This window comes from Camellia sinensis, chromosome 6, assembly GCF_055761805.1.
Source record: "Camellia sinensis isolate YWXY chromosome 6, ASM5576180v1, whole genome shotgun sequence".
NCBI lineage: Eukaryota > Viridiplantae > Streptophyta > Magnoliopsida > Ericales > Theaceae > Camellia > Camellia sinensis.
Window position 1 is genome coordinate 98,716,263 of NC_138966.1, and position 9,504 is coordinate 98,725,766.

A 9,504-nucleotide genomic window follows, 5' to 3' on the forward strand; every position below is an offset into this window, starting at 1 on the left:
ACGCGCCGAAATCTGCCCGAGCGGTTTGAATTCTGCACAAGCGAAAATTTCAGCCTCATGGGTGGATTGCTCCTGAGAGCTGCCCAGAAAATTCTACCAAAATCCACTCGAGCGATTTTCTGTCCAAAAAACACCGAAAATTTTGAAAAACTTTGTGAGGATCCGCTCAAACGGTTTTAAATTCTGCATGGGTGATTTTGCCTAGAAATTCAAAAATGATTTTGCAAACCAAGGCAAGTTTCAATGTCCAAAACTGAAAGTTTACAACTTGGAAAAGTTAAGAGAGGTTAAGTAAGAGTAGAAAGAAATTTCAATGACTCAAAACGATGAGCAAACACCGAAAGAAATGTATACTACTCAACTACACAATACTGTTCAAGCCCCAAAACCCGGGATATTGTAGACACCCCATTTTTGACCGTCCTCAAGACTTGGATGTCATCGTTTGAATGCTGGATGATCATCCATGTTCGTGTTCGTTTTAAGTTCTCGGAGGTCTCGGTCGCGCGCCTTGCCTCAAGATCTCTTAACTTGTCTATTTTGTGCTTGGTTGTGGACCAAACACTTGTGTTTTTACTTCTAAGGGAAGAGTGTGGCTTGTTGGCCATCCCCTCAACCCACCGGCCAAGGCTTGAGGCCATCGGCCATGTTTTCTTTCCATCGGCCGTTGGCCAGTCGGCACTTTATTTGGTCGGCCGGCCATTGTGTTGGTCGATCGGCCATTTTTGCTGGCCGAACCCTGTTTATCTACTTTATGTAGATATTTAGTGCCAGCTGGCACAGCTGGCATCCACAATTCACCCCCTCTATACACAGGTATGGAGGGATTTGTCCCTTGCTTTAGCTTGCTTTGGAAGCTTAGAAGTTGGACTTCTATAAGAAGGAAGCTCCTCCTTCCTTCTCAGAGGTTCTAAAAATTAGGTTTAGAGAGTTTGTATCTATCTATCTCTATATCTCCCTCTCTTTACATTTGTGTGTGTATTTGGGCTCAAAAGTGTGATTTTGTCTCACTATTGCACACAAACACCTAGCATTACACCATCCTCTTGTTGTTGAGGCACTAGGGAGTTAGTTTCAGAGTTCTTGGAGTGGTTTAAGCTTGGAAAAGGTGCTGGAGTGGTGTTCTTGAAGGTGTTCTTTAAGAGTGAGCATACTTGCTTTAGATACCCCTTTCTTGCTTAAGCTTTTAGCCCTTCTTGCTTATTGTTTTAAGCTTAGCTATTAACTGATAAAAGTTCTATTTTTACTTGCTTTAGACCTTTGATTAGGCTTCATTTTGGTTTGGGGTTGTTTACCCCCTCCAAGGCCTTGTTAGGCCTTGGTTTAGGCCATCCCTTTTGGCCATTGTTCTTGTCTTTGCATGACCTCTCTACCACTAAAATCTAGAGGATTTTCAGTGGTGGAGAGGTGCTTTTGAAGTCCTAAATAGGAGAGGGTCATCCCCTCTCCTTGTTGTCTTGAATGCTTGCATAAATGGCTTATGTGGGTGGCTTGTATGCTTAGCTTGTTTTAGCTTTATCTCAATGAGTATTAGGCTTTGTTTTGCCATAATATACCTCCGTTTCAAGTTGGTTTGATGGTCTCTTATATGCTTCATATACTTGCCTTGCAATCCTTTTGTTTGCCTTAACATGCATCAGGTTGTAACATGTCATTTTAGCATGATTTTGGCTCAACTCCATGAAGCTTTTAGCCTTGTTATAACATGCTTAAGCTCTGATTTGAGTTGTTTTAACCATGTATGCCATGCTTTGTATAGCTACCATGTAGTCTAGCTTGTTAGCTTTGAGTGTCCAAGTCACTAGCATGCTTTACTTGGGTCATTTCAGTGATTTGGCATGACTTGTTATGTTATTTCAGTCCATATAGTATACTTGTACACTTGCACTTATCACTCTTTTAATGTTTTAAAGAGTTGATGTCTTATGCCTCTTGAATGCACCATTGTGTATGCCTCTGTGTTTAGGCCTCTAGGATGCCATTTCAATGTGTTTTTGGTCTTGTTCTAACATGCCATAACTCTAATTTTGGTCGCTTAAATCATGCCATGTTTGGTTTTGATAGGTGTAGTGTAACACCCTTTTGGTGGCCTTGCATGCGTCACGCTTTTGCCCCTTTGATTTAACTTATTTTGACTTTGGTCATTGCATGTTTTAGGCTCATTTTGACATGATCTAGGACTATTTTGGGTCATACTTGCCATATGCTTCATGTTTCACATAGCCATGGTTTGAGTCCCTTGGCTAGTCTTAAGCTTTAGGCTTCCTTGCATGCTATACTTGCTTTGTTTAGTCGATTTGGCATCATTCCTTACATATTTTTAGAGCTTATTGCATTGCCACATTCTCATGTTTGTCACACCTTACTCATGTTTGAGAGTTGTGTCTTGTTGCCTAGCTTATGGGCCAATTGGCATACATGTTTGTTTTGCATTTTGGTACCATCGTTTCAGCACTTTTGGCCACTGATTTGGACCTATGTGAGAGTTGTCCATTTTTGTGTAAGTCCATCTCAAGCATGTTGTTGCATGCTTGCCTTGCATGTTGTTACATACTTGGCCCTTTGCATGTTGTTGCATGCTTTGTATGATTGTAATATTTAGATGGTAGGTCTATTGACATGTTGTTGCATGTTTAAGTGGTATTGCATTTGGCATGCATCTTTGGTTAAGTTGCTTTGCATGTTTGCATGCATTGTCCCTCACATGTTGTTATATGCTTGCTTATCCTTGAGTGTTGTCATATGCCTTGCATGTTTGCATGCTTGTTCACATGCTCATGTTGCATTAGCTTGTTTTCATGCTTAGGTCGCATAGCATTGTGCATGTATCCCTTGCCTCTTGATCAAGCATGATAGAGGTTAGGGTCCCTTATGTGTTTTTGTGCATTTCATTTGATATTGAATTGCACACTTGGCTCCTTTGGCCATCATGCATTGAAATGCGTGATTGGTTGCCTGAGGGTCGAGAACCATACTCCTAAGGAAGGTGGTTGTGCAAACATTATCTGGTAAATGCATTGCCATGCTCTGCTTGTCCTCTGCTACAGCAAAACAGCATTTTGCAGGAATAGATGGCCGGTCGGCCACCATCAGTGCCGGCCGACTATGCATTGTTGGCCGGGAGCCTCATACATGGTCGATGACCAGTTCCCCTTGGCCGGTGGCCTCATCTCTTGGTCGATGACCTCCCACAGTGCTCAGGGAGTGGTTCAGAAGCATCATTGAGACTTGTGCAGTTTTCAGAGGTGCAGAGCAATGCAAACAAAGGCAACATATGACATGGCGATGGATTTCCGAGCGGAGCCAAGCATATATGCATTCATCCCTCGTCTCGAGGCCATTTCAGTGTTTTAATAACTTAGAATAGTTATTTATTTCGATTTGTTTTTGTAATTAATTAATTAGCTTGTTAGTTAGTTAATTTGTATTATTTTTCAGTCCCTCCATCGAGAGGGCACAATTGTGTAATAAGCGTGCATGTGTGTGATTCATGTCTTCCAACCTCCATTTCTTTCTCCTTTTTATTTAACCGCTTATGATCGTTAGTTCTAAGGCATGTTTCAATTAGCATACCTTATGCTATGTATGTTTGCATTCATTCATCAACATTGCATGCACCGGGCTCGGTGCATCATACTAACTGCATTGTATTTCAATTCCAAGTTGAATACGCGTATTAAATTTTTGCATCTCATATGCCATTCTTAGGATAGCCGAGCGTATCTTAATTGCATTTCGCAAGTGTTGCATTAGCCATTGTTGACATAAACTAGGATCATGCATGATTACTAACTAGTTTCTTGTTTTGGCTCGGAGTACACTGTGAGTGTTTATGCTTTAGCATCTTGCATGTATGTGAGTGTTAACATGACTGCATGCTTGCCAAGAGTCTAATTGCTTATGTGATATAACTACCTGAATGTCTGTGGGTGAAGGTTGGATTGCTTGAATTGGAACAATTCATTAAAATCCGTGTTTTAGCCTACTTGCGAGTAGCAAACTTCAAACCATTTTCCAAATAAACGGATATGCGATGCTTTGTTCCAAATTAGACGATCTAGTCTATACTTGTTTTGCTGTGTGCATCACGTAGTAAAGATTAGCTAATTAACCGGAATAAGAACGCAAGTGTTTTCAAAAACTCGATATCATGTTTAGTACAGGCCGATCTTCGGATCGGGCAAGCGGGGGTGCTCATAGATGACCTTCCCCAATCGTACCCAAGTTTCTGAGCCGAGGCAACTTTGGTGATGACGGACACGTGGCAACGAGTCAGAGTTTCCTAAATTTTCCAAAAAATAAAATATTTAGGTGGCGACTCTGTATCTGGCAAAGCAGTCCATGTTTGGCACTTCTTTCTTAAAAATCAGTTTTCCAAAACGATTTGCGGGATTTGGACTCTTTGGTGATTTATCAATCTTGCATTACACTTTGCAAGATCAGATTAAGAACCGTGACATAGTGAGTCCAAACTGTGGAAAAGCATAGGCCCCCCAGGGCGCGTCCACAGATATCACAATAATAATAATAATAATAATAATAATAATAATAATAATAATAATATATCACTATATCACTATATGTCATGGTTTAGCTTATTGGGATCATATAAGACAAAACAACATGAATTATATGTTGTCAATTTTTTGTATCTTTCAATATCTTTTTCTTTAATAGATTTTTTTTTAAAAAAAAAAAATTTATTTGTATAAGATATTACAATGAAACCCAAATATAATACTAATAAAGATTAAATACAAACTATGCAAACTGTACAAACTCTACAAAGAAACTCTCAAAGTTGGAGAGAAAGCCCCAATTAATACACGAGAAACAAGACTTACACATAGGTGGAGATATTTGAATTACTTACCTCTTAATGAGGTGCAAGAATTTTTGACAATCAAGCTAAACCATTGACTTTTTTAATACATTTTTAATATGCAATTATGTATGACTAAAAAGATGGTGACCAACATCTTTGTATCTGCAGATTTTTTTATTTTTTGTTTTTTTGGTTCACATGTAAAAGTTATTGTTTACAAATATTAAGATAATTATATTAAATTGTACACTTAACTATATAAAAAATATAGCAACATATACCTACAAGCCCAACACTAACAACCAATAGCCTTATATTAGAATGGGGAAAAAAATTAAACAATAAAAGAAAGACTCTCTTATAGAAAATAAATAATCCATCTATCTTGGTAGTGATTGACCTTTGACCTTTCAATTGAACGGATACTGTGAGATCATAAAATCTTCTTACATATATTGATGAAAGGTTCAACAAAGGGATGAGTTTTGATCCATTGATTTGTAAAAATAAATATGGTTGATGCCACCTAACGAGTTTTTTTTTTTTTTTTTTTTTGATCAGCGAAAAGAAAATTTATTGATGAAGAAACACATACAAAGTGTGATATCGTACATCAATAAAAGAGGGTGCAAAAGGCATCAAAGTGAAACATTAAGATCCCAACTAGATTGGCACCTAGATGCACACCAAATCATTTGCCAGCACCACCACCACATCCAAGTTGGTGAGTAACCAACATACAGAACAGAACCGAAAAAAAAGAAAAAAGGAAAAAACACTCGCAGACAAATACATCACCCAAACATACCAGTCCTCAAAAGATAACAAAAACATCCAGCCAACCAGCCAACCAAGCCTGCAGAGAACAGCAACAAGCTCCACACTAGGGTAGACCATCAGAACAACAGCAACCATCACAACATAACCAGTCATCCATTCAGCCATTCCACTAGAGTAACCCAATCATCTAGCACAAATCACAGACAGCAGAAAGAAAAGCAGGCAGCTTCCATTTCTAGGCATAACTCCAGCCACAGAAGGATCCAACTTGAGGCTAAGACTAATCTTAACATATAAGCAAAAACCAACAGACATCAAACCAACAAGACAGGGCACCCCCTTCAGCCAGCTATCTATTTATCCACCACCAGACCAGCAATGCATCACAGAATTACTCTTTAATCAACCCAACCACGTCATGCCCTAGCAGCAACAAATAGCACCCAAAAAAACTCACAATACAACAACACAACAGCAGCCTAACTAGTAGATAACAACCTGTGAGCCAGGCTAGTAGCGACATAACATAACAGAATTCACCACTGAGCTCCTAGACAACACCTGACTTGTGAAAAATTAAACACGACATCATTGACTGAAAATGAAGCCTCCCTGAACTGAGATCTCATCCAAATTGCTAACCTGACCTTGATACGTTCACACAGGGCCTGTAAATTGGGTTGGACTGCCTTAAACACACACTCATTTCTATAACTCCACACAGACCACAACACTGCTGCTGGAAGGACCTTCCACACCAGATTACCTTTCTTCCTCCCTAACGAGTTATTTTTAGCCAAGGACATTGCAATGATGAAATTAGATCTCCGTTGTGAAAGAGAAGTAAAATAACTTGATATGTGTTGTGTGTATACTGCATAGATGAGGCATATATACGTTTGATTGATTGAAGTTATATGAAATAAAGAGTTGAGTTTTCTAAATATTGCATTTAAAAAATTGAGATTATTTAAATATAACCACACTTAATAAATAGGACCCAAATAGTATCATACAAAAATAATCATGTTTTATATAGAAAATTAAGATATTTTATGTAATAACTATCGTAGTTATTTACACTATATTATAGTAAAGTGAGTTTATGTGAGGAGTCTTGTGAGAGTTCCAAGATTCTTAACTAAATTTTAAAAATTTTGAATTAAAATATAATTTTAAAAAGAGAAAATTGTCGATAAATCCAATCTAAATATTGCATAAGGCGCAAGGTCCACTGGATAATTATTTTAGGTGAGACAGACACGATGTGTGAAATATTATGGTGAGAAGTCCCTATTGTTATTTTCAAGGACATTTTTTTTTCTAGTCTAACCTATTTATGTTGAAATTTTTTTAAGCTATTTTTTCAAATTGTTCAAAAAAAGTCTATCTGTTGAAATTATTTATTCAAAAAATCTAATTGTTGAAATCATCATCTTATTTATTTTTTTTAATACAAAATCTATCTATTGAAAATATTTGTTTAAAAAAATCTATCTGTTGAAATTATATGTTCAGAAATATATTTGTTGAAATTATCTTTTTTTTAAAAAATCTATCTATCAAAATCTTTGTTTTATTTATTCAAAACCCAACTCTTTCTCTACAAACCCATTTTCTCTCTCTATTTGTTCAAACAAATCACACGCAAACCCACTTTCTCACCCTATTTGTTCAAATAAAAAATTCACACACAAATCCACTTTCTTTCTCTATTTGTTCAAACAAATTACATAAACCCACATTTTCTCTCTATCTATTCAAATAGATCACACATAATCTCAAGGTACTTTCCCCATAGAATTTGTTGATTAAACCATTGCTATATTTTACCCAACAACCAAAGAAATAAAAGATCAAACGTCTACAAACAAACCTCTATTTTCTACTAGGAATTTAAAATAAATACATAGATGTAATGAACCTATAAATTTCAATAAACAACAAAAACAAAAACAAAATTGAAACAAAAAATACAAAACCCATTTATGTTAGTTCATGAAGATCTATTGTTGTATGGGTTTGTTGTTATCAAGTGATCTGAATGTTGCTGAAGAGCATAAAGCTAGTGGAAGTACCTGTGAAGCATTTGAATAGTACTATGGAACTTGTTGATTAAGCCCTCTTTCTCTACTCTTCCTCCCAATAACGGTTCTAATAAAAGAACCATATTTCTCTCTTTTGTAGCCACAAATTCTTTGAGCGGCCAAAGTGCTGTTCTTTGAAGTAGAGTAGGCTCTTAGAGATGAACAATCAAAGCTCGAAGATAGCGAACAATCGAAACTCAAAGCCTTCAAACAAGCTTCTCACTATTTCTTGAGTCACCATATCAATAGAGTCTGAAATCCAAAACTATAAATCTCATATCTACACTTGTGTATATATGTATGTATATGTAATTGAAATAGAATTGTTAAAATAAAGAGGTTACAGTAGTAAATCTCAGATCTGAAATAGATCGGACCAAAAATGCAAATATTTAGATCGATAAGTGTATATATAGATCCATCTGTGAACTTGAGGGCATTCCATGGCTTTGAACATATTGCGAGGATATAAGAAGGCTTCGTCAAAGATGACAAGATTCTTTTGACGAGTCTCAACTATATACGATTGTTTTGAGCATCTTTAACCTTGCTTCGGCTCTTCGTTCTGCCATTTTTTACTTCTTCAATCTCTTTTTTAACTTCCATGGTATGATCTTCAGACATCTTCAAACATCGACTGTGAATCACCAATGTTTGTGTTCATATATGTAGAGAGGGATATATTTGTATACGGATTGTGATATATATATGGAAGCTTACCAAAAGAGGAATTCCAAGGTGAAGAGATGAGCGGCAAAGCCAGTGGGTATCTGATTTGGTGTTGATTTTGAGGAGATTGGTGATTGAGAAGATGATGAGGATAACAAATTTAATGAGAGCAAGCTCTATTTCTCTTTCTAGAGTCTTTGTTTCTCGATCTAGACCAATTGAACAGATATCAGTCTCTCACATTTCTGTAGACCAATTGAACTGATAAGCATATATATCACAATTTAAACAAATAAAATAAAATGGATAGTTTAATCATTTTGCAATACCATGTCCGTATGGTCTGAATAAGTTAGTGCATGGACTTTTGAGCAAAGAAAATCCAAATTTGGATTTATCGCTCGAGTGCTCTTTTAAAAAGCACTATTGGCTATCGCATTAAATGAATAATTATAAAAATATCAATTATCCCATGATTTATCCTGCTTAGATGGAAAGATAAAACAATCTCCTTCTTTATTTGTCAAAATCTATTCTCTTATAAAAATTCAAAAGGAAAAATTAAGAGATCACTAAAACTAATATAAAATTGTCAATTAATCAATATTAACTATCAAAAATTAAAAATAATCTATAGTGTTAGTGTCAAATTAACATAATGATGTTAAGGCACTACAAGAAATCGCAATTTTGCCGACTAAAAATTTGGTCGGCAAAAGTCTATTTTCAGTGGGCAAAAGTTATTCGCGACCAATTTTTTTAGTCGCCACTTTGGTCGCCAATTGAGGGTCGGCAAAAGTAATTAGTGACCAAAACTTTTGTTAGACGGGAAAAAATTGGATTTGCCGACTAAATTTTTGGTCACTAAATATATCATTACCGTGACTAATCCATTTAGTCGCCAAAGCACTTTAGTCGCAAAAAATGACATATTCCCGACCAAACATGTTAGTCGCCAATTGTCACATTGCACGACTAAAAAAATTCAGTCGACAATTATCACATTCCACGACCAAAAAGTTTGGTCGGCAATTGTGACATTCCATGACCAAAAATTTTGGTCGGCAATTTTGACATTCTACGACCTCTTAGTTTGGTCGCCAATTGTCAGTTTCCACGACCAAACATGTTTGTTGCCAAAAG